The following is a 25939-nucleotide window of genomic DNA, read 5'->3' as shown; positions in this document are numbered from 1 at the left end:
CTGAGCAGAGAAAAACAACTGTCATGCCTCTCAGTGTACTATCAGGTATCCAAGCAGAGCTGCATTCAAACATTTCTTCCCTCTCCAAACCAGTGACACATACAAAAAAAAAACACAAACTGATGGAGCTGTCTGACTACTTCCTGTACAACACCACTCTGTAGCTACTTTTGCAGCATGTCCTCTGATCTTCCATTGGCTATGAGAGGCAGCAGGATATGCTTTTAAAGCTTTTAGGCAGATGTTACTCATCTCTATTCTCGGTGTCAACCCCTCTGCAACCTGAGTAACCTCAAGGTTTGGATCCGTCTTTTAATTCATGGGACTGTTGCACGGCCCTCGTTCATGATGCATGGTTATTTGTAAATCCAATACAACACCCCCGCACTGAGCTCACTTGTTACTGACCCCCATTTGACCCCGAAAAGGGGAATGTTTGCTGTGTGTGAGTCCAGCTGAATTAATCCATTTAACGCCGTGTTAGGGCCTTGAAAGCACTGACATAATTGCTTGAAAAGCTTTAATCGAATGGATTTAAGTAATTAAACAAATGTTGCCAGCTGGAACTTTATAACCCCACAGCCCACTCAATACATTTTGGCCCAGGAAAGGAAGAGCAAAAGTAAGCCGAGGGAGGAGGAGGAGGAGGAGGAGGAGGAGGAGGGCTGCGATTACTAGCATAAGGCGGGTGGATCCATTTTTACAGACAAGTGCAAAATCTTTAATCTCTTTTAAAGCTGGTCGACAGCAACTTATTTGCTGATCAATCCTTGCTGGCTGACTGCTGGGCGCCGTAGCCATCAATATGAAACCCCAGAGGAGAGACACAGTGATAAAAAGAGAACAGGTATGAATTACAGCTCAAAGTGAACATGTGTGAATTAGAGCCAAGTGGCAGTTCAGCAGCAGAGAAGATCATCACAGCACACTGATGAAGGAGAAGTGGCTAGAAGTGTCGACCATCTTGAGTTTCACAGCTTGTTGTGACATTGAGAAAGGAATTCTGTTACATTGGTGCAAAAGAAATTCACTTTATACAGTAACATAAAGGCAGGCCGGAGAGCACCAGCTGTTTTGGGATAAAGTCAAGCATCTTTAGGCCTTTAACATGCCGCTTGGCCTCTAAACAACACCAGCAAACACAGTGACATTGATTATACATGGGCATGAGGAGAATGAGAACACGGGATCAATAGAGAGGATCAATGGGATCAATGAATGAATGGACAAACAAAGGAGTGTGTGAGGTGTAAATTAGTACGTACCAGCCAGGAAAAATTAGAAACAAGCACAGGGAGTGAGAGGAACAAAGCGCTGAGGGTGGGATGAAATCAGTAGGTGATTAAGAGAAAGAGTTAATCAATGATCTCATGAAAATGTGAGTGAGGGCAGACACGAAGGGAGATTAATAATAGTATTTGTATATCATTAGCTGTGTGGTAGAAGCAGGTAAGCAGCAGCAGCAGCAGAAGCAATGGTGCAAAACAAATCAAATTCACAGCATCTCATGGCCATCAATGTATAGGAAGGGTGTGGATATTATGAACAATTGCTGGTACTAAAATACACTAATGCTGATCAGTTTCCCAATAACTCAAATATATTATCTTCGCTTTGCCAGAGTGTAGTATATGAATAAATAAATTACAATAATTTACCCTACATTATTGTATGCACTTAGTTTTCTTCTGTATGTTATTTTTCATTTGAATTTGACTCATTTTCCATCAGTGGATAAGATATTCTATGTGTTGAAATGTTCACTATTTCACTGGTATCAGACTGTCACAGAGCAGAGTAGGTGTAGTTTTGATTCCAGTTCTTTTAGACACCAATTCAACACAATTTCTGGTTAATTCCTACTTTCTAAATTGCATCAATATGTATTAAAACTAAGATGCACACAGCACACTGCAGTGTTTATGTGCCATTTTTGGAACAGCAGAAACAGCAAAAAAACACCCTGAAAAAGCCAAAACTTGCAATTTCTATGCCTCCTATCTGTGACTCCAGTACTATTCAGAGTTCACACGTATCCAGAGGAGGCTTTTCACTCTCCACCCTAAGTAGTGCAGATGGAAGTGATGTCTCTGTTATGAATGTCATGGTGTTTACAGTGGAACAATCTTGGGATGGGGCACTGTGTTGTACAGGACAGAGCTGCTAATCCACCTAGTTGGCCAGAATAGCTGCATCCCCATCCAAAACCAACCATATGAGCCCTAAATGCTGGCAGAGCTCAGTCCAGGGCTGGCTTACACTGCTGCCACCATCTGCTGGAGGGCAACGCGTTGCAAAGATAGTCAATATAACAGCGCATCCACAGCAGATATAGGAATTAAAGAGAGCTTCACAGCATGTGTGCATGTTCCTGATTTTATACCAGAGAGTAAAACATGTTGTCAAATTTAAATTTCCTTAAACATCACTAGTGCGGACATAAAAGCCGCTCCCACTCCACTGTAACAGGAATATGAACCTATAAGTAACAGCAGACGCAGCTTTCACAGGGGAACCTTTTCTCATTTTATGAATTATGGAGAGACAGACACCCCTGCTGAGTGGTGCATCCTTAACCGTGAAATATGTCCTCTGTCTCTGCCATGGCCGGGTGAGGATTGTGAAATAATGATATAGAATTCATTTCATCTCAACATGCCCCGGCTGTCTCATACATACATCAGCCAGGTTGTACAGCAGGACTTAGAGCTGAGGAGAAAAAAAAAAGACAAGTGGTGAGACATGGTGGAAAACTACAAGCTGCTATCAGGCACCTGCTCTATATATCTACCAGCCTCCCTTTTTTTCTTTTTTCTTTTTTTTACATCCCTTCTCCAGTGCTCAGACCATCATTCTCTCACCTCATATCCTATTCGCCTTTTTCTGCCGTGGCGTGCTTCAACACATCCATCCTCCTTTCCTCCATCTTCCTAACTCACCCTCCCTCTCTCCCTCTCTCCCACCAAACCCTCCCTCCCTGTCTCTCTTTCTCCCGGGAGGTGAGCACAATCTCATTAGCTACTGCTGGATGAGGCGTCCTCTCCTCTCAGGTTCAAGGTGATGGAAGATTAGGCCGTTTGGCCTCAGCTCATTCTGTATTCACACTGCGTCACTTGCTGCCCATGAACACCAAATTACATTGAACCTGGGGAGTCTAACTCCATCAATTTTAAATGGAAGATTAATTTAACAATATGCAGCAGATATTTGTTACAAACCCATCATGTAAAAGTGACGTTTGGTTATAAATTTGCAGGAGGCTCGGTCTGGCTGCCGGGGGGCCGAGGCACAAATAAATCACAGCCATTTATAGCTAATCTGAATTTTCATGTGTGCATGGACGGTGCCACACATGTACAACACATATTCTACAGGCACATACATATGCATCAATTCATAATATGCGGTAGGTCATAATGAAAATGTTATGTTTTCCATGATATTGCTCTCAAAGGACAGTTGTGGTGTGTGATTTAGAAACACACTCAATGTCTTTACTTTAATCTTCTCACTGTAATATCTGGATGTAAAAATCAAATATCATTTGGCACTGCACATACTTGATCATTCAGAACATTTGGTTGACAGTTAGCTTTGAAACGTCTACTAATGACATTATCCTTTGTGTTACATACTTTCCTACATAAATAACAGGCTCTGGGAATCTAAGCCGCGCATATATGCTGTACATCTGACTGTTTCAGAGCTGCCAGGCGCACAGACTCAGAGAAGTGACAAAGACAGAAGGCAGGCATCCATTTCATCTAAAAAGCCAATATTCCTTGCTGGCAGCTGACTGAAGCTCCCCTGGAACGCCACATAAAGCTTACCCAAATGGCCTCGCTGCGGCCTCAACATGTCAGCCTGAGATATGCACATCAGTGCTCTGTGACAGTAACTCCTGATCGTATTACACACCTCAGCAGTGCTCATGTCCCATTACCGCCACCCAGCCCTGCCCGGCTGTGATTACCCCCTCCCACCAGCACACACACACCCACACACACACACACATCCACTGATAGCTATAATGTGTAAGTGAAACAGCCATTTTCAAGGGGAGAGGAAGAAGCTGCAGCGATGGTGGCGATGTCGGGGTGGGAGCGTTGCATTAGAATGAGGGTGGTGGGGGTACGGTGATTTAATGCTAATCCTCCCAGACGGGGTGCGACTTTGAATTTTAGCTCCAAACAACACTACCTCCCACCCCACTCTATAACCCCCCACACCACCCCTTGCCAGAGAGAGAGCGTCCCTCGCCTCCGACTCATCTTTTGGCTCTTTAATGTGAAATTTCTTCGGGGAGTATGCAGCCTAATTAGAGGAATTGATAACCTCGCCGCTTATTAACGAGGCCAATACATTTCAAAGTCATTAAAGATAACCATGGCAATAAGTCTGGCTATAAGCATCACTAGGTTTCACAGCCGGCGTGTCGATGTTGTAAAAAGTGGAGGAGAAGAGAGAGAGGACGGGGTGGGGGTTAGTGCAGGAGGGGTGGGGCAATTCTTGCTCAGTCAACTGTAAACGCTTGGTTATTGGAATCTTTAAAACAGGCAGTGAAGAGAAAATTACATGACCAAATCTCCCTTTCCTCTGAATTAATGAAGAATTAGGGTTCCCATTTGCCACATTAGATGGTTCACAGGAGGTTTGGGCGTTGTGAAAAGTGTGTTTGACAACGGTGTCAATTTAGCCACAGCGCAGCTCACAGGCCCGTGGCAGAACATCATTCACAACTGTCACAACCACTTATCTTTCTCATTGTCACCAAACCAACAAAATTCAGGTCAAGAATTTTTTTTCCCCTTCACTTGCCTCTCTTCATTATGATTTTCCACACTGTGGTGGAGCCAAATGGCTGTGGAGACAGCCTATTGCTTTGGCGCACAAATCTTGACAAATTTTCCGCTACGTTCTGCTACATTGATGTTAAATGCGTGCACGAGTCACTGTTGGCCATTCAACTCGCTGTCCAAATAGGGAATATGATATGGATTGATAATCTATCCTGTGATTTGCAATAATACTGTCCTCTATCATTTCTTTTAATACCAGTCACATATTGCCCAAGTGGATTTCTATTGGGAGCTTAGCCTTTCCACATTTACTGTACCACACAGTCATTTTTACTGGGTGAACATTGTCACATAATGAAATTGCGTACATTATCACAATAAAAGAAGGTGCAGTCATTCAAAAAATGACCTGAATGGCATATAGAAAACCGTCCTAACCAATCATATTGAGGTGTTCAGCTAAATTCTGGCCCGGGGAGCTGGAAATAGCTTTCCAAAAAACTCAGAAAGGTTCCTAGGCACTATAACAATCACATTACTCACAGGTTTCCAAGTTGGGGCATGGGAATGTTAAAAAGCACAGATTTATGCAGCTGAGGGTGACATGCTAGCTCGCTGCTGGAGAATCTGTGCTAACACCAGCACGGCTAATGACCCAGGTATCTAACACTGGCTTCCTGGAGAGGTGGGAAAACCTTGACCTGAAGGAAAATCTATGACGCATTTCATCTTACCACTCAGGCATGCACATGACGCATACATGTATGTCAGTTCATCATTAATGTGAGCACTATTTTACTGCCACAGGTAGAAATACTTCAAAATTAAAGTATAGTAGTTCACCCAAAATTGAAATTTCACTCATTATCTACTCACCCTCATGTCGACTAAGGGCTGGGAGAAGTTTCAGAGTTATCTGTGGCTTCTCTGAGTTACAGGGGGTCTCAGCATAGCAGTGCATAATGTCCGTCTTGTATTGAGGCCCCGAAATGCAAAATTGTCCCAAAAAGAATTAAATAAGTCTATTTTTCAAGCTTGTTTTGTAGCGGAAGCTTCTCGAAGCTCCACTTCCCGGTTCGTCAAATTTGGACGAACTGGGAAGAGGACAGACCCTGGTTCGTCCAAATTTGACGAACCGGGAAGAGGAGCTTCCGCTACAAACAAGCTTGAAAAATAGACTTATTTAATTTTTTTCGGGACAATTTTGCATTTCGGGGCTTCAATACAAGACGGACATTACATACGAGCAGCATGAAGGTATTTGGATGTTTTTTGGTGTGTCTTTTTGTTACGAAGACAATTGGTATCCATTTGCAACCGTTATTTGGACATGCACTGCTACGCCGAGACCCCCTGTAACTCAGAGAAGCCACGGATAACTCTGAAACTTCTCCCAGCCCTTAGTCGACATGAGGGTGAGTAGATAATGAGTGAAATTTCATTTTTGGGTGAACTATCCCTTTAACTAAATGCCCAACTAATTACTGCTTAGAAGGAAGGTGTGCCATTTTCTAGCTGCACATACTTTGCAGGCAAACATTTCTGTAGAGAAACAGTCAATAATGAGGTTTCACTAAGGGCTTAATTTATTAACTAACAGGATAAAGTGATGTGATAGCCCTACTAAACGGTACTTTACCTGAAAGCAAAGAGCTGATGCAAAGGATTCTTCAGTATTCTCCCGGTTGCCACTTCACCAGTTAGCTGCAGTGCTTTTCATTTCCTGCCATTCTAATGGGCTGTAAGAGCAGCACTCAGTGTGTTGTAATTAATCAAAGCAATCAAAAAAGGCCTGCCTGGATTGGACATCCACAATGGATAATTAGCCTCATTAAGCAGAGCCACCACGGGGCTTCACTACATTACCTTTACAGAGAGCACTTCCAATTTTCTTCCTTCATTAATTAACCGCATCAAAAACTGAGGTAAGTCAACAAAGTGAAACTGTTTTGTAGCCGAGGAGTAAAATGTCAGAGGTATGCTGGCTGCAGTCAGCCAATTTATCCATTATAGCAACTATTTGATTTGGAGGCTGTTGTTCCTGTTCATCTTGAAAGGGAAAGGGTGAGTAGAATACGAAAAGGCAACATTAAAGGAGAAGATGGTATTCAAGAGGAATTATTTATCAAAGGAATCTGTGTAATATTTAGGAAACCACATTTTCTAAAAAAAAAAAAAAATTCACATGGACACCACTGAAAGATGCAGCAGAATAAAGGATCACATCCACATCTACAACATTTAGCTGCTCTTAAAATGACCTGACTTAAGTTAACATTAAGTAACTCATGCTATAAACCTACTGCAAAGAGGGGAGCGGGCTACACTTAATCCTTATTCAATGCCAAAACATACTTTGTAGTTTACTTTAAATGCCTTTGGTAATCATGTCACTGTATGATTACAAAATGAGCTGTCAATTTAACATAATTTTCCTATAATCTCTGGACATTAACAGCATATTCATATGCGAAAAGAGGCCACATGGACAAGATAGACTAAAGACTCATTTAAATGCTGATAGACTAAAGACTAAAGAACCAATATGTAACTTATATGCATATCAATGCAACCCAGTATTACAATTGGTATTAACAGCTACTGCACTTGTGAGCATTAAGAGGAACATATATGGATAGCCAAAATGCTCACAGATGTAGTAATCCATGTTTGTTGCAATACTACATCCAGGATGTGTTCATATTTCAGGAGACGTTCTCACCAGATTGTTTGGCTCATACACAATAACTTACAACCTACGACGCGCCACAGCTTCAACCTTGACACGGTGCAACTTCCCAGAGAGTTACTATACAGCAATCCTGATTTATGTTCTCTACTGTACATCAAATGTGGTATCCAGTGACCCAGGCCCACCTCCTCCATCATTTCCATGATTTTGACATATACTGGGCGTCAGACAGAATCTGAGCGTTACACTGTGACATAGTCGATTTACTGTTATGTCAAGTCTCAGACCAACATGCTGTGAGAAAACTAATGTTGACAAAGTAGCCGCTCAGCTCTGCCAAATCAAATCACCGTCTGCAGCTCAACTGAAGGGAAGACTGGTAAACAAGATAACAAGATGTTAGGGTGCTATTTATACCATGGATCATATATGTTGACAAACTTTACATTCTGAGTCAATTAACTCTGTCTCCTACAGAGAAGTAATGGTTATTTACACATTTTCATTGCTGAAATGAAACTTTTCTATTTTAGTCTCATGGAATTTGAAGGAACTTTTATCATTTAATTTACAGATTCAAAAAGTTTTGTAAGTTTGAAGTTGGTGCTTGAACATTTTCTGTAGGATCCACTACTATAATAGACATAATTTAAAATACACAAACACTACCATTGGATTGACAAGGGCAATTCACTATGTATTTAATCAATCTATACACATATACATTTATATTATAAATGTATATGTGTATAGATTGATTAAAGCTTCAAGTGTTGGTGTGGAATACTTCTATTGCTTTAAAGTTCAATCGATGCACTCTGAAGTATCTGGTATATGTGAAATAGATTTAATAGATTTTAATTTGACTGTAAGTAGGTTTAATGGTGACATTAAGAGTTGACCTTTAGGTCAGTGCCTGTTTTATCTCATCAATAACACATTCACAAAGGTTTTTCTTCATATTAATGGGAGTTGTGATGATAAGAACCAAGTCAGGGACAGTTTCTCGCTAACTTTTTAATGCTGTGGTGCTTATATCACATTTAAAGGACCTTTTTGCTGCACGAATATATGAAAATAAAGGTTCTCTCTGAAGTCTTCCTCCATTGAGTGCCAATTAGCTGCGATTCAAAATGGCACAGCTTTCCTTTCAAATTGGGAAATAATATGCCTTCCGCCAAAGGTTTGGCCCTAACTGGGTCTCTGGAGGCTCCATGGATCCTTCTCCCCCATCCATAACTCAACAACACCTTCTGGGACTGGCACTCCACTTTTCTTAACCTCCAAGCTCATTATCAGAAGTCTCTGGGGTGCACTGCTAACCAGAGACAGGAATTAGGATTCGCTCCGAACACTCACAACCAGAAATGGATGATACCAGGCAGAGAGATCAGTGGCGCGAGGAGCCCACGGGAATACAGCAACTTGCAGAGTAAGGCACTTTTTAATATATATTTAGCATTGCACCTGCTACGTATTAGCCTGCTGAGGTGCTGTATGGAGGGCGTAGCTCGGCTTTTTGGCAGTCATTGGAAATGATGAAGAACTGCTGTGTCTCTATGAATTGATGCTATTGCCATCCAAAAATAAACTGGTGGAGCTCTGTACCTCCAGGAAGCGGTGCACCTGTGCGAGAATCGTTAAGATTAGAGAGCTGCACAATCAAAGTGGGTGCTCTGATATGTGCACAATTGCGGATTATAGAGAAATATGTGGACTTAAAGCTTCACAAAGAAGTCATCCATCATCATTACCCTGTGGTTAGAGACTGGCTCATACGTTATAAACTCAAAAATACCTGTTTTTTTTTTACGAGTTAAGATCATTACATATGTTGAGCCTGAAAATCAATCAATCTGTGGAGCTTCAGATGTTTACCTTCAGAGCCCGAGCCGCGCTCTCCTGGAGGTTCTTATATCTTTAGCTCATTTTTCACTCTTAACTTGTCTGAACTGAAGTCACAGAGGAGCATCTCCTCTCTAAGTTCCTCCTGCTACTTACTGTACAGTGCAGCCAAGGCAAGAATATGCTTTGTTGAAAAAGAAAAGGATGATGATGGTAAGGGGGGGTTGGGGTCAGTGAATGAAATGATGGATTATCTCCTACAGCCAGAGTCTGACTACTAAATTAACATTATGGAGCTCCAACACCGCGGGGAATTAACAGGGTTACAATACAATTTTGCCATTACCCCCAACAGCAGACATTTTATTCATCTTGTAAAAACATTTATTTCGTCTTTCCAGTTTTTGCTGTCTCCATAATGTGAACAAATGGCAATATAAGAGAATGGAAAACGAACGGAAATTAAAGCAAATCAGAGCTTCACCTTGCATAGCCTTAAGAAAAACCTCCATTCAGTTCATTTCTAAAGGAAACCTTTTCAGGTTCATTCAATACCTTCTTCTCTGGAAGCAGCGTACAATATGGCGGATAATAAGAAAGTGGACTCGACTGCGAATGATTGGAGTCATTGATTAGTTAACTGTGTAAGTGGCTCTTCATCCTTGCTCTTTCAAATCTAAGGTCAAACACTTCATTGTTACTTAAGTTTGTTGATTTTTGACACTGTAAAGCTCATATAATTAATTTTGTTCACAGCATTTGCTTTTATTTCTTTAGCCACACTAGTTTATTGGTCTATCAGGCCACTCAGTTAAACAATACTTTGTTGCACTGAACCGAGCTAGTTTCAGAAGTACTCCACTGCAGTGTTTGTAACAATCCTCAAAATTGAAGTATTGTATATTCCTATCAAATGTCATTGTGGCCAGCGTTAAGATATCTCTGGACCGATGAGCTAGACAAAAGCACAGATAGATGAAATAATGTAAATTCCTCCTGAGGAAGTTATCAGCACAGGGATGGCGAGCTGAAGCTCAGGTAGCCACACTGTTAATGAAGCGCTTTGTCTCACTGAGTTTTGGTTCTTTAATGGCACCATGCTTACAGTACATCCGAGTCTATGATAATATATGGTCACAGTCTGCAGCATGTTATTTTAAAATGTCGAATGGAGGGTTTACAAAGGGCTGCGGCTCTGAAAGCATGTTGTTGTGTAGCCTGAACGCATGCAATGGCCACTCTCTAGAGCTATGTTAGTGGCAGCTAAATAAATAATCAAAAAGACAAATAAAGCGAGAGGCAAATGAGTATGAGGGTGAGAGCCTCCGAGGAGAGATCTGCTCAGATTCCCATCTTTGAATGTTGCAAATTAAATTCCCTCGTCAAGACTCTAATCATTCACAGCAGATGGGGGCTTACGCTCTGTTTTAGATCTGCGGGAATTCTAATGGTTATTGTTTCTGTTTAAATAGGGAGATTATTGCATTTTAATAAGTCCTCCTTGGGAGTTGCTGCAACAATGGAGTGCTGTGAATTACTGTAGATAGCTGTTACTGCATGCAGGGGGAGAAATCAAGTTACTAAGTGTGACAAGTTGCTCTTCCCTTCTCTCCACCCGCTCCCCACCCACCCTTCCGGAGATGGCTGCGAGTGTATTTACCACCAAATTAAGAATGTGCCGTGGGAATAATATTTTTATCCGACAGAGGGGAAGGGGGAAAGGAGCTTGGCTGTGGATTTTCATTAAAATGACACATCTGTTCAGCAATTTCGGCAAAGTAATTCTGCTGAAAGTTTTATCAGCTAATTTTAATTATTCACTCCACTGACTTGAATACAGGATTCATCATGTTGAATTAATACATTCAACGAGATTATTTTTCTTTCCTTTTTGCTCCTAAATAGATGAAGAGAGGAGGCTGGAAGGAGGGGGCAATCAACAAATTGAATTGTCATGCACCGTGGATTAAATTGTGATTTGTTAATTACAAAAACTATATGAGCCTCAATATTTTGAAGAATTAAGAGGCTCAGGAATTCAGCGGGAGGGATTAAATATTACAACTCCCTGTAGGTGTGGCATGTCAATCACCTCCTCTGCTAACATTCTTGTCCTTCATGTGCAGTACAAAGCTTTAATAAAAGTATGCCGCGGCAGCCATTGATCTAAAGGAGTTAAATTTCCCCATGTTTCATAGGTGGTTTTGACTTAACCCTCCTGTTGTCATTCTGGGTCAAATTGACCCAATCTGTTCCCTTCCTCCATCCTTCCTTCTTTCCTCCCTTTCTCTCTTCCTTCTTTCCACAATCTTTCCTTCCTTCCTTCCTTCCTTCCTTACTCTTTTGATCCAGTTGACCCTTCCTTTTTCCCTTCCTTCTTTCTTCCCTTCTTCCTTCCGAGAAAGAATCTGTTCTCATCCTCCATCCTTCCTTCTTTCCTTCCTTTCTCTCTTCCTTCTTTCCACAATCCTTTTTCCCTTCATTCCTTCCCTTCGTCCTTACTTCTTCTTCCTTCCTCTTTTGATCCAATTGACCCTCCATCTTTCTTTCCTTCCTTTTCCCTTCCTTCTTTCCTTCTTTCCTCCCTTCCTTCTTCCTTCCTAGAATGAATCTGTTCCCCCCTCCATCTTTCTTTCCTTCCCTTTTCCCTTCCTTCTTTCCACCCCCCCCCTCCTTCTTGACCCAATCTGTTCCCTCCTTCCATCTATCTTCCCTTCCTTCTTTCCTCCCATCTTTCCCTTTGTCCTTCCTTCCTTCTCTCCTTCTTTCCCTTCGTCCTTCCTGCCTTCCTTCCTTCCTTGCCCCAGGTGGACAACAGGAGGGTTAAAAGGCCCTTTAGGCCCAACACAATGTCTTTACATGAACATGAGCACGCACCAACATCGGGAGACTCCTACTCCTCCTCCAGCAGATCGAGCCGGTCGTGTTGATAACAGTGGAGAAGCACAGGAGGATCACAAAGCCTTCACTTGTCAAAGACCTCTTATTCAAGCAGGGCACATTCAAAAGACCTCAGTCGTTCAAAGGCAACCCATTCAAGGACCTCTGGCTTTGCAGTCAAGTTTCTGCAGGGATACTGCTGAACTGTTGCTACTGGGTTTTTTCTTTGCAGAAACACAAAGATCCACAGTGCAGGAAAGGATTTCCCCCCTCTCCCTTTACCGTCTTATCTCCTCAGGTAACTTTCCTTTGCAACTCATCCCTGGAGACTATCACCTTGCCCTGAAGCCCTGATGCACATCAGCACACAGAACAAATGAGACGCCAGAGCTGGGAGACAGGCAGATTGCAAAGTGATACCTCTCAAGTATGGCTTTGTGGCTATGTTTCTCTCTTCCCCCCCTCCTTTCTGAGTTGTGTGAAGTGCCCCTGAGGAGCCCTCTGAGGACGGAGGGGGCAGGGAGCTTTTCCTGGACAAAGGGGGGAAACTGAGAACAACTCGGTTGTATTAAATAATAGCCCGGGGGAGCTGAGACTTGAGGTAGCCTCTTTGCTTGCCTGACAACAAACAGTGCCTGTCAGCTAATCAATTAGCTGACTTCCTCTTTACCATAAGGCCCAGCCCAGGGGAGGCTCAGTAGCCATGTTCTCCCTCATAGACATCAGGTATGGGAACTATGTTTTTGATCTGCACAAATCAATTCAAATTATTGACTTGCTTCTACATATTTCAACCACTTATAAAAACAAATCTGTTTGAACTGGATTCAAATCAGATCCTGCGATGGAGTGCTGGAGCAACATCCCTGGGCTAATTATAATATAATACAATGTCAAGTGCACCAGTCTTTTGATAAGATATTTTCAGGCAGGGGAAGAAGTGTGCGAGTATAGCATCAACATAAATGGAGGTGGCTGTGGACCCGGAGATTGCTGACATCAGAGTGACTGAGTGATTGGGCGGCTGCCTTTGACGGATCTCCACCATTTCCTCTGCCTCCTTCCAAATGACACGCAGCAGAATGTTTTTGGCTCTCTGGAGGCCTGTACCGGTTATCAAATTTAATAAATAAAGCAAGTGAAATCTGTCTACTCTTCATCTTGCCTGCTCTCCTAGGATTTGCTCGAGCTGGCAAATTACCATTTTCAGGCACAATATTCCCAAGGCGCTGTGGTGCTTTTCTCCTCTTCCTGATGGAATCAGATGAGCACAGCCAGGGGACTCATTGTTATCCACTTGCAAGTATCCAGCAAAAAAGTAAAAAAGAAACGAGCAAAAAAAAATTTGACAGCAGGCTCTGACAGCTCCCCATATGAGAGTCAACATCAGGTAAGGGCAGGAAGAAGGGGGGTGGGGGACTTGGACAGTTTTAGTTTGCTGTCAAAAAGGATTGGTTATATTAATTAAAATTGCACTGGTGGTAAAATACAGCATTGCTTGCAGTGCAAAATCCACAATGACGATCCAACTCCAATATTCATTTTAGGAAGAAAGCGATTTAACGTCCAACAATAAAATGATAGCTAAGGAAAAAAGAGGAACACTTTATCAAATCACACTCATAAAACCTTATTTTGGCTCAGCAATGTCAAGCAGCTATTTCACAGATTTCAGACCAAATCCGGATATAGAGGGGAAAACACTGAAGAGCCAGCCCCCATGAGCCTGTGTTGCAGACTGGATTTTCCATCTCATAATGAATGGACGGCGAATCTTCTTTAATGCATTCATACACCACAGTGGTGACACATGGAGTGGTTCAAATTACTGCATAACTCATGATTCGATTGTAAAAAATGAGACATCCATTATCCGAGCAGAGGTTTTCTGGAAGAGGCGGAGGGAGTGAGCTTTTTCAAGAACAGCATTTTAGATTCTCCTGCATGATAACTGAATGAGATTGTCACAATGATACACAAACAGGGGGACTGGGGAGTATAAGGAATTGAATTTCATTTCGATAATGTTTTTCTAACCTTATAATGCTGAAAGCGGAAGGACAAAGAAGTAAGCAACAGAGGACGGAGTGATTTTTATTAAAAATGTGAATAAACATCAAAACATTAAGACCTTTTGAAGACATGTTTTGCCTGAAGTTGGGTCTGTCTACCAGGTGACCTTCTCACTGAAGTAGATACATATTGTACGATCAACAAACTATGCAAATGTTTTAATAAAAGGTAAACCTAGAAAACCATGAAGTTCCTTTGGTAAATCAAAACAGTGCCCATTTTCCCATTTGGCAATGTTACTCACTAACTCTGCTACATCAGTCTTCAAACAGAGATCCTTGTGCAATATGCACGGTGCTAACATGAGGCTTAAGCAGTGCATAACACAAATTAAGTGCAAATCTACAGACTGACTTGAAAAATTCATCCTCAACATCTTAAACCTATATTTCAGCTATTCTGTGTGACTTCACAAAGTTTGGGTCTCGTTAGCGACAGGTTACAGAAAGGAAAGCCAAATATAGGATTATCCTGATAGCATCAGCAGTTTCTTTAAGGATTTAACTGAAGACATCATACAACTGTTTTCACAGGCTGAGTCACTCCCCATGACATGTAATCTAATTTGAAAGTGCATGATTAGTTCAGTTCTGCTTTACACAATCACACATGTCATATGGTCTGTCTAAGGTTTTAAGCATAATGACCTGTTATGGTTAATTAATTAAAAATACTTATATTTACCGAGGGGGGGTAACATATGCTTGCGGTTGCAATTGGAGAAGAAAGTGTTGTTGAGACAAGAAAGTAGCAGAATTAGAATTTTTGCTATCACACCCCACTGTGAACATGACTATTTATCTCTGGGCTCAGTGGCTTAATAGTTTCTGGGAATGCCTAGCAGGCAGCAGTTTCCTATAGGCTTCACCTGGTGCACTGGAAATTGGGATAGGAGGTTACTCACTTGCACTCCAATCCAAGAGGATAATTGGGCACAGCCCCAATCCAATACAGTCCCCTAAACTGCATGTAATCCACTCAGCCAAACTGTCACACCAACAATGAACCCTCCCCCACTACCCCTAGGGCCCGCCAAGGCTATCTCAGGAACACTTCAATAGCTTGTACCTGGCCTGCTGCTGGGCCCATTATCCGCTAATCCACACCCAAGCGGAACGTTTAAGTAATTCTAAAAGGATTGAGAGAGAGCAGCAAAGCTTTCACTGGAACCATGCAATTAAGGCCAGAGAAATTATCGCACAATTTAGATCCTATTCTCCGCTGAGAGCATGGGAGGAGGATCAGAGGACTAACAGGTGAAAGATTTAATGTGCAAATATGTGAGACCAAACAAACTTATCATAAGCACGCAAGCTGTAAGTATAAAAGGTTGAGGCTTTAAATCAACTTAGGTGATATGGCACCACAATACTAGAAACAGAGGGTCCAGATGGTGACAAGCCTTATTAGTGCCTCAGTTCAACAAGAGGGGGGGGGGGCTCCAATCCCTGTTGAGGAGAAAACTCATTCCCAAAATACAACTGAGGATTCCTCTCTACAAGATTATGTGTTCAAAATGAGGATGTAAGGGAACGAGGCAGACAGGTTTAATAACACTGATGTAACTGCTGTAATAAGGCAATCCTTTAAAACTTGACTGAATTGCAATATTCACTTAAACTCACTTTGGGAGGAATAAAATCAGAACCAAGCGCTGCATTACACATAAGCTATTCAGCAAAACTCAAACGTGATGAATGTGGTGGAAAAACACAATATAAAAACAAGGACTACAGGCACTGCAATGATGCTAGATAACAAAACCAGGAGGGAAGATGTATCATAGCGCTAATGTTTACAATCACAATCTAGACTCTTACGTGTACAAAATTTGTAATCCATTTTTCTGATGAGAGATTTGTCAGTTATACAACATCCACTTCCAGCACAATATACTCATTAAAATGCATCAGACATCACTTGTAATTGGGATCCTTCGAAACACAAGGATCTATAGTGTTGTTGACAGCATTGTCCATTGCTTCGTAACCTTGCTATACTTTACTTATCACTTATTATTTGATGGCCAACGTACTGACCATTAAAAATCCAGAAATCCAATTTAGCAGGAATTGTGCATGCAAATCTACCCTGAGCTTGAAATACTTCTGAGCTCAACTGTGACAAAATGACAAGAAGAAATTCTAAAACTGATCCATCCGACTTGTTTTTAATAAAAAATGTCTTTTCCTCATATGACCTGCTGAATGTTACTTTGGGCTTGGAGTTATTTTTTTTGGGGGGGGTGATATATCCAAAACCGAAAAAAAAGTGGTACACGATGGTTTCACAGCTGATACTGTATATCAAATCTTTGATGCGCAGTGTCTCAGATCTGCACTCCACCCACACACAACCTCATGATTCCAAGCTCATGAAATAAGACCGCTGTCTGCGCATCAGATGTTTGGAGTTAAGCTGATTATAAATGTAGTTTGGCACCATGTGAGACTTTTTTTTTTTTTTCATAAGAGAACGAGTTCTGTTTTTTATTATAAAATCAAGTTTGGGCATTTGAAGGGGATGTGAGTCATACAAACAATATTTTTTGTTTTAATAGTAACAGCATATGAAAGATCCCACAGCATAACATCATCTGTGCTTGTATTTGTGTTTCTGCACTGACTATTACCATTACAGGTGTGTTTCATATTAAGGCAGGGATATACACTGGATATTTAAAGTTAAGGAGCCAAGCAGGAAACCTCACATGTGGCGCACACAATTGCTCACAGATTCCAAATTAAATTAGCTGCCAGTGAAGCTAAAATAAACATCTATATTTTATTTTGGTGCCTTGTTATAAAAAAAAAGCCATGCTTCCCATTACACAAGTCTACTCTACTAAAAGACGGAAATCTTTTTAGTGAATCGCTCTAGCCTGCTTTTATAAAGATTTAAGAGTAGACACCAATAGTTAAAGGTACATTGTGTAGGAATTACTCCCATCTTGCATAACTACTTAACAATTTACCTACAGTATATACCAAAGGTAGTCATATAGTCAGTCTATAAAGATACACAAGGTTATGGTTCACTAAAGAAACCTTTAAACCATCTATGGCCAACAATGATGGTCACAAGATTTTTGTGATAATCATAACTTGTCACTGTCTCATTTTGGAAACCATATAATTGTAACTTGCACATAAAAAGAAGTCAAGATAATCTGGAAATCGATGGAGAATTCAGTAAAGACTGCCATCTTGAGCCGTGGGCTGTAAAGCAGATAGAAGAGACAGACCATCTCTCTCTCTCTCTCTCCCTGTCTGTGGTGCCCAGAAGCTATAATATCCATCCTTGGCGGTTTCACTTGACATTTACTTGCCCCGCTTCTCCTGTAGCATTCCCCTTCCTAACTGCCAGTGCTGCGACTCTCCAGGGCTCGCTGACCGGGTGAATAGATAACAAACCTGTCAAGGCGGCTTTAGGGGGGGAATAAATCCAGAGCTGGGACTGAGGTGGATGATGTGTTCCAGAGGGTTACTCGGGGAGGAGGGGGTGGTGGGGGGGCTGACATGAAACGCCCTGTGAGGCCGGTACCCGAGAGAGGCTGCTGCTGGCTGTAATGCAGTGGTGCTACTTTAAAAAGGGGGCAGACAGCCACCGCTACCTGATTAGATCTCAGTGCAGACATTTCAAATAGCTGGCCCCCTTTTTACCCTCCATTTCACCTATTCTTTACAAGCCACCGCCCGCCCCCTCCTCCTACCATCAAAGGAGCTGTCAGGGGCGCTTTCTTTGGGCTGGCAGACAGGTCAGGGGTGGAAGGTTGAGGTGCGTTTTGCCCTTTGAGGCGGGGGGGTGGGGGGAGCTGAGAGCACCGAGCAGCGATGTATGGGGGCTGAGGGCTGTCTTTAAGGTGCTGATAACATTCATGGTGACGTGTTTCCCAAGAGGTGCACAAATGTCAACACTCTTTTGCTATCGGGCATATAATGCAACGGATAGAAGAGGACAAAGAGCCGGAGAGACGCTCCGGCTCTGAGATACCGCTTTTGTTAAGCAGTAGGCCTACCTCGGTGAATCATATTAGCAGGTTTCAGCTCCTCTACACCACAAACATGCTGCTCTCTTTAAAGGGACACTGTTATCTATTCACAAAAATCGATTATTTGGTTCAAAAGTCTGTTTTTCATTAATCAGTAATCAGTCCCATCAACAAACTGAAGTGTTCCTTTCAGCTCTGAATTATCCGTTCATATCATCCATATCTCCATGGAGCGGGTAAGCTCGGTGCTGGCTGCCATGTGGTGTCGCCATGTTTTTACGTTCAGTGGCAGCGTGACGGTAGGAAACCACGGAAACTCAGCGGAGACACCGGAGCTGTCGGCTCAGATCGAGGTGGCGTCTGTGACAAGTCACCGCGGTAACGCAGTGAGGAGGAATGGAGCGTTACACTGATGCTGCATTCACCTGCAGTCGGGCAGACGGCCGTCGCTAACAAACCAGATATCACTTTAGTCACAGAAGTCGAGAGAAAGCCAGTAAAACGTGGGTCAGGAAAACAATACGACATCGCCATGACAACATATTGTCATGTGTATTGTTTATGCCGTTACGTGCTGACGGACCACTTGTTTACATAGAGGCTTGTTTATGCCGTTTCGTGCACCGGTTGTCTGCCCAATTTCATGTGAATGCAGCATGAAAAATACGATTGAGTTGCTTGCGATACAACCGCAATGCTAGATGGGAGTAATTCCTACACAATGTACCTTTAAGCAGTAGGCCTGCCTCGGTGAATCATCTTTTTTTTTTTTTTTTTTTAACATTCTGTTTATTGAATTTTTCCATATTCAAGACAAGTGTTTCAGTGACTTATTGTGAACATATTTTTTTCAACCCGAACCCCCCTCCCGTTTCCCATTACTGGTATACTGTATATCAAAAATGTACTTTCAGTAAATACAAATTATAATACAATAGGATCAAGACATAGAATAGGTACAAAAAAAAATAGAATAAATAAGTAATAATAACAACAAGTAGTAATAAATAGATTAATAATGAGATAGAACAAATGGAGAAAAGTACATAGTGAAAATACATTGATTAGTAAAAGGAGAAGTTAAACAAAATATAGATAGTTAGATTTCTCTAGTCGGCAACTACGTCTATCCTTGGTGTGACTCTTCAATCAGCTATGTCTGCTGTGTTCAGATGCTCCATTAGACCACCCCATACTCCTTCAAAATTATCTGGCCTTTGTTTTAGATTGTACATTATTTTTTCGTTGGGGATACAAGAGGTCAGTTCACTAAGCCAGAGTGAGGGTGGGGGCAGGTACTCATCCTTCTCGGTGAATCATCTTAGCAGGTTTCAGCTCCTACACCACAGACATGGTGTTATCTTTAAACGACTAAGCAGAAAAACACAGGTATTTGGACTGAAGAGTCTGACAGTCTCCTTGTCTCAATGAATATATTCCCCCTGACCCTCTAATCTAATTATACTCATCAATCCCCCACAAAACCAATTAGACTAAATGGATAGAACCTGATTGATCTCTTACCAATCCCTTGAAAAAGCTATGGTAAGTAAGTACCTGCTAAATGGCTTAACTTAACACTGATATTCTATATTTGTGCAACACCAGCCGTCTTTGCCACGACGGCAACAAAACATTGGCGAAGATGTCACTGACTCAGTGCATAAACCGCAGCTAGCATGTGGTTGATAAGGCAGCGGGGGAGACGCCGGCAATACACCATCAGAGACTCAATCTAATTACTCACCAGCCACTAAACTGAAGGCATGAGAAGAATATGATGAACTGCTACTGTGAAATATATTAACTGGGAGGGCTGGTACAGTAAAAACGTCCTTTATTTAGGACAGAGTACATGAAGCGTTTTGGGCAAACCAAGTGAGGCATGCCCACTAGAAATTGGAGGGATAGAGACGTCCCATGATGGTGCTAAAAACTGCACATCAATTACCTGAAGCACTGAGGCCTGTCCGCTCTATCTGCATCTGAGTTCTGCACTAGAAGGAGCCAAAATGTCAGCCAGCTATCCAGACATCACAGGTGGAGGAGGAACATTTCATTTCAGGGGGAGAGAGAGAAAATATGCTATACTTTACTTGCATGGTGCTTTCAGGGATGTTGTATATTCCAAACTAGTGGAGTTAGCTGGCACTAAGAGTCAGGCAGTAAACGGCCTTGTGAGGCTTAGTGAGCAGCCTGTGTTCGACTAAGCCATGTTTATTATCAAGCACAATCCTCAGTCTCATCAATGCTTAGAGAAAGGCACGGATGAATAAATGCATATTGTTTAGCTTAGGGTTAGCCAGAGCTGAGCCACAAATGAAAAAAAAAAGAATTTAAAGCAGATGGTAAAATCCAATAAGAGAAACAGGAGGAGGGGGGGATGCAGACAGAGAGACAGAGCTGGAGAATGGGGGAGAGAGAGAGAGAGAGGGAGAGAGTGTGGAGGAATAAAAATGAAAAGAAAAACCCAAGCACGCTGGCTGCCTTTTCACTCCTGTTTTTCAAAAAGCTGTAAAGCTAACAGGGAGAGGGAGAGAAAATACAAAGGCCTGTGTTCTCATTTTCTGTCTGAGAGCCCCACCAGGACCACTGAAACTTGCTTGATTTCCCCAGTCCAATTATATCTCTGTGCTCAATCCTTCCAGAATAGCAACATCACACCGAGGGACGCTGTCTGCCTAAGCGCAGCGTGCCTAATGGAGTCCCAGAAGTTGACTCCATTTCATTGCTCCTAACTAATGGGCTGTGATATTTTCCCAAACTGACTGCAGCTCTGCCCCCTGGAAGCTAATCTAGTCAGTGCTGCACCGGACCCATAGCCCAGCAACATGCCAGCTATAGCCCACTGCCTCGCTTCCTAACAACTCCCTCCAACCCCACCGCCACCGCCACCGCCACCGCCGCTGCTGTCTGTGAGCAAGCCGCCAACGCCCTCTCCTCCTCCTCCCCTCCCTGCGCTCATTAGTGCTTTCTAGCCGGGCGCTGATTGTCAGAGGGCCCCCGCGATGCCAGCTCTCCCTGTGCGGACGGCCTGCTGTGGTGAATTTAAGAGGACTTTAATCTAACTGGGCTGAGGAGATGAGCAGCAGCCAGGGACAGGTGGAAGGAGGAGGACTGTGGGGCACTAGTATAGGGGGGATGTACAATCGCAGGGCCACAGCTGAGGACAGACACTCTTTCAGGGCTACCTATTGCTCTCCAATGGATACTTGTGCCCAGAACACAAGCATGAGAAGAAATAGCCCAGCATAAATTCACCAGAATGGGTCCCTCTCCAGCCATTTTGTGAGCACAGAACGGTCCTCCAGATGGCTAAGGGACACACCAGTGGTGCAATACAATCACTGGAATGGCAGAAGTATCAGGAATAAATATGAAGAGCTTTATATCATATAAAGGCTCAGCCAGCAAGGACTTTTTCTATCAAAACTTCCGACACAAAATGAATACCATCTTTCCAGGTGTGATTATAATTGTACTATTAATGGTTGGTTAATGGCGGCTTTCGTTGGAAGTCAGAAAAGATAGTCAAATTTGAATTTCGGAAATAATTTTGGTGAAATATCCAAAGTCTAGAGTATTTTATTAAAGTCGTTACGAAGTGAAAAGAGTTATTAAATGAGAGGACATGAATAAGAACAGGATAAAACATTATTTTACATAATAAAAAAAATCCATTTAACGGAGATCCTTTTAACATCAGAATCTCATTCAGGCAAATGCGACTCCATTTCAAGAAGTGCAGGTAGAGAGCAAAATTGTCCGCTTTAATGGCTCACACAGAGGTTAATTATTTTCATAATTACACCTCCAAACGTCAAACATTTGTTTTTCCCCCTAATTGACAAGAGAATTAACAGTGGACTATATTAGCCATGCAGGGTTGTCCTTAACCACAGTAAAATGCTTAAAAGTGCCTTTCAAATGCAATACATATAAAAAGCAATTACTAAGTTTTTTTTTTCCCTCTCTGCTACCTTTTAGCCAATGCAATCTGCTGGGGAGATTCACTAAGGATAAGAGGTAAAACTGTAATTATGCACATTATTCACCTTCCTAAGTGCAGCACTTGAACACAAAACGCTAAGATGCCTAAATTCACTACACCAGCTTGTCCTCATGCAAAGTGCAGGTCAGGCTCCAGCAAGCACCGAGAGCTAATGGCAGTGAGTGGTGCTCCTAACACATGCTCTGGCTCTTTCAGGGGACACAGGGGAGTTAAGTGCCGTGCTCCCTGCTGCTGATTATCGCACCTTCGCCAGCCTGCCAGGTCTCCCTGCCCTCCATGCATTGATCTCATTTTGCAACGAGATAAGGCAGTAATTGGATGAGGGCTTGGAATCAGATGGCCCTGCCTGGCTTGGCTAATTCCACTCTTCCTGGGCCGTCTGGGCTCGGGGCCAAAGGGGCAGGCCAAGGTTAATCCCATCCAATCCCCTGTACTATGTGGCCCCGTGTTGCCCTGTGACCTCTCACCACTGCCCAAACACATCTGATGTGACTCCCTTTTAACAGGTCGGAACCAATCGTCTAATAAGTTTACCTTAAATTTTTTGCATCTGTGCAGTTAAGCAGTTCTCCTGTCAAATACAAAGGTGCGCCTCTGAAGACACAGACGGATGTGTGTGCATGAAAATATTTTGCATGTTTGTGTAACATTTGTGACTGAAAATATAATGTTTATTTATTTATTTAAAAGGGACAATACACATTAATGGACATTCGTACGTGTGCACAAATTCAGAAGTACGCAAAAGTAAAAATAATGGATACTAAACCATTGTACCATTATACTGGAACATTTACTAACAGAAGAATCAAGAAAAGAAACCAAAAAAAAAACACATCTCTCCTTGTTTGAAAATTAGTTTGTCAATCTTGTCATGAGGAGTGACAAATCCCTCATGTGACATGTTGCTTTATTGAAGCAGAAATCCTGCTCTTGAGGCTACAATCTGCCACACTGGGGTCAACTGACGTGCACGTACAATGCAAAGAGGAGTGTATATTCTATTACACAAAAATGCTTTTCAACTAAATACAAAAGTCCAATTTCATCCTTGTTACAGTGTGAACTCACTCCTGTTTTATTTAAGATGGTCAGCAGATTAATCTTGGTTTGTCTTTTCTATTTACATGTTTTGTAGTCTTAGATGGGATTTGACTGTTTGAATGTTGAGTCTTTCAAAAGGCTCAGCGCGCCTCATCGGGAATGAATGCAGCAGGGAGATGCACGCCTCTTGGGAAGCACTAATCTTCTTATTGTGTACATTTTATTCAATTCCAGTGTCAATATCAACCACAATCAGAATGGGCCATGTGACAAGTGCTTTATGTGTTGGCAGATAGTGGATGACAGGAAGTAGACGTAATCACCTGGGAGTACATCACAACTGACAGCTCCTGACTTAAAGCTTTGCTTCTGCAGATTAATCATGAATTGTAATGCAACATATAAATAACTTCAATAGAGAGTGAGCGTATATAGAAACACATTCATTCAGGAGATATCTCACAGACGGCGACAGCTGCAGTAAGTGGAAGTAATCCGTTAATAATCCCCTAAATATCTCTTTGAAACCAGATCTCTTAACTAAGATGATATAGCATGACCATTTATTCTAGCGTGAGCACAATGTAGTTGGAAATGCACAAAAGTACAGAACAGTATATCAAATTAGAGTCAAGACAAAGACAGGGCATGCAATGCATGTGACAACATAAGGAAAACTTGTCAAATGCATTGCACATGCACAAACAACCCGAAGAGAGGATTGTGACTCGTTGTTACCTTGGATAAACTGGGCTCCAAAACAGTGGAACACAAGAGACAAACAAAAGGAAACACAATGGAGCAGTGCAGGCAAAAATACACTGAAACTAAATCTCTGCTGAAATATACCATACTTGATTTACTGTCATTGCAGTGCAACAAATAATACTCTATATGGTGTGCACCTCCACTCAAGTCTCTAGGTTGTTCACATCGAGATGACAGTCTCCCCCCACACCCCATTCCTCACTTGCTTCCATGCAGGAGAATGTATGGTGGCCTTCAGGTTACATAAAAACACAAAAAGCTTGAGAGCCAGTATTTAGGTTGTCCACTCTGGGCTACTGTAGAAACATGGACCCCTTCCCTATTTAGAGATGAAGGGCTCATTTCAAGCCAATAAACACAAGATACTTAGTTTCAGGTGATTACGCACTCATGAAAAGAGAGCAATGGATATTTTATACCTTTTCATCCGCTCCACCCAAATCTACACGCTGGTCCTTTTGAACAAAAGACCACATACAAGACAAGAAAATCTAGTGGAAATGGGACAGTAACAGAGACAATTGGAGGCGAGACGAGGCCAACACTTGTGTGTCATAAAGACAACAGTCGAATGGCCATCCTGTGGATTCCCGGGACCTGACATCTAGATTGCAGATGGATAAGTGCACGTTAAAACAATATCCCGCCGACCAAAAAAATCATTTCTCATAGCCGTATCTATTTACTGAAAGGCTGCTCGTCTCCCACTGGGGCAGAAACAAATGAAAATGTTATTTCTTTACTCATGAACTCCTACCTAGTCTGGTTTTTCACTGCTGGCAATTTCATTTCTCCTCCAAATTTGACTTAAGCCCATGACTTGGGGGAAATAATGTCTCTGGAATAATCTTCTGCAACTGTAATTCCAGGGGTAGTATCTCCCTGTCTTTTTGGTATATCTGTGTGTCTGTCTGCCCATCTATCTACAGTATCTATGTATTTATTTATTGTTGCTTTATGTTTAAAGGCAAATTTCTGCAAAAGAAGTGATATGACATCCAGTACCTCACAGTAATCTTTTCCCAAATACATGGGCCTTGAATGAGACAGAACATGCCCTTCTCCAGCACAAGGGGAAATGTCTTTTCTTCACACAGTATTATAAAGTGTAGCTTGTCAAAAAGAAAAACATGGGCTAAATTCAAAGCACATGCAAAACATAATATTGGCAGAATGTTCTCAGTTTGTAAGTGCCACATCATTATGCTGGAGGACATTTTCCATGCTTATCAGCGTGTTTACCGTATCTGTCTTTCATTTCCCATTTTTCATTGTTGTGCAAAGCACGACGCAAAAATTATTGAAGAATTTTGACCATGTAAGCCAGTTTTTAAACATCATATTATACTGAGCACATAGACAACAGCTTTACCAACTTATATTTATCCCTATCACCAAAATTCAGGGAAGGTTCAGTCTAGCGCAGAACAATTAAAGTCTGAAAAACAGGGAATTAAATGCATTTGATAAAGTTTTTATTTGTAAAATGAAGTATTTTTTCCATTTTCTTTTCGCCATCTTCAGCCAATGTGCTTTAACTCAACATAGCAAGTCTGGTATTTTCTGTATTTTTAAAGTTACATGCTTTTTACATGGTAAATTACTTGCAATGTGGATTTTTAACATTTTCTTCCTCTTGGCGAGATGTTGTCTCAGTGGTATTAGTTAGTTCCACTGTCAGAGACAACAGTACCCCAGACATTGCCATTACAAGCTATGGTTCAATAACAATTTCAACTGACAATATACGCAGCATATATGATACATATACATAGTTTACGGTTAGATCCAGAGTAAATGAGTGTAACAGACTGCAGAGTGCGGTGATTATGGAG

At 41.9% G+C, this 25939-nt stretch overlaps 1 protein-coding gene across 4 annotated transcripts in view; it reads right to left on the bottom strand.

Annotated features, from left to right (window-relative positions):
• auts2a (activator of transcription and developmental regulator AUTS2 a) overlaps positions 1 to 25939 on the bottom strand; it is a 326493-nt gene that overhangs the window by 144297 nt on the left and 156257 nt on the right. The gene's annotated exons all lie outside the window — the stretch shown is intronic.

The sequence above is a fragment of the Trachurus japonicus genome, chromosome 14 (genome assembly GCF_045865225.1).
Source record: "Trachurus japonicus isolate A0001 chromosome 14, Traja_1.0".
Classification (NCBI taxonomy): Eukaryota; Metazoa; Chordata; class Actinopteri; order Carangiformes; family Carangidae; genus Trachurus; species Trachurus japonicus.
The sequence above is the reverse complement of the archived record's forward strand: the minus strand, read 5'-3'. Positions and strand labels throughout refer to the sequence as shown.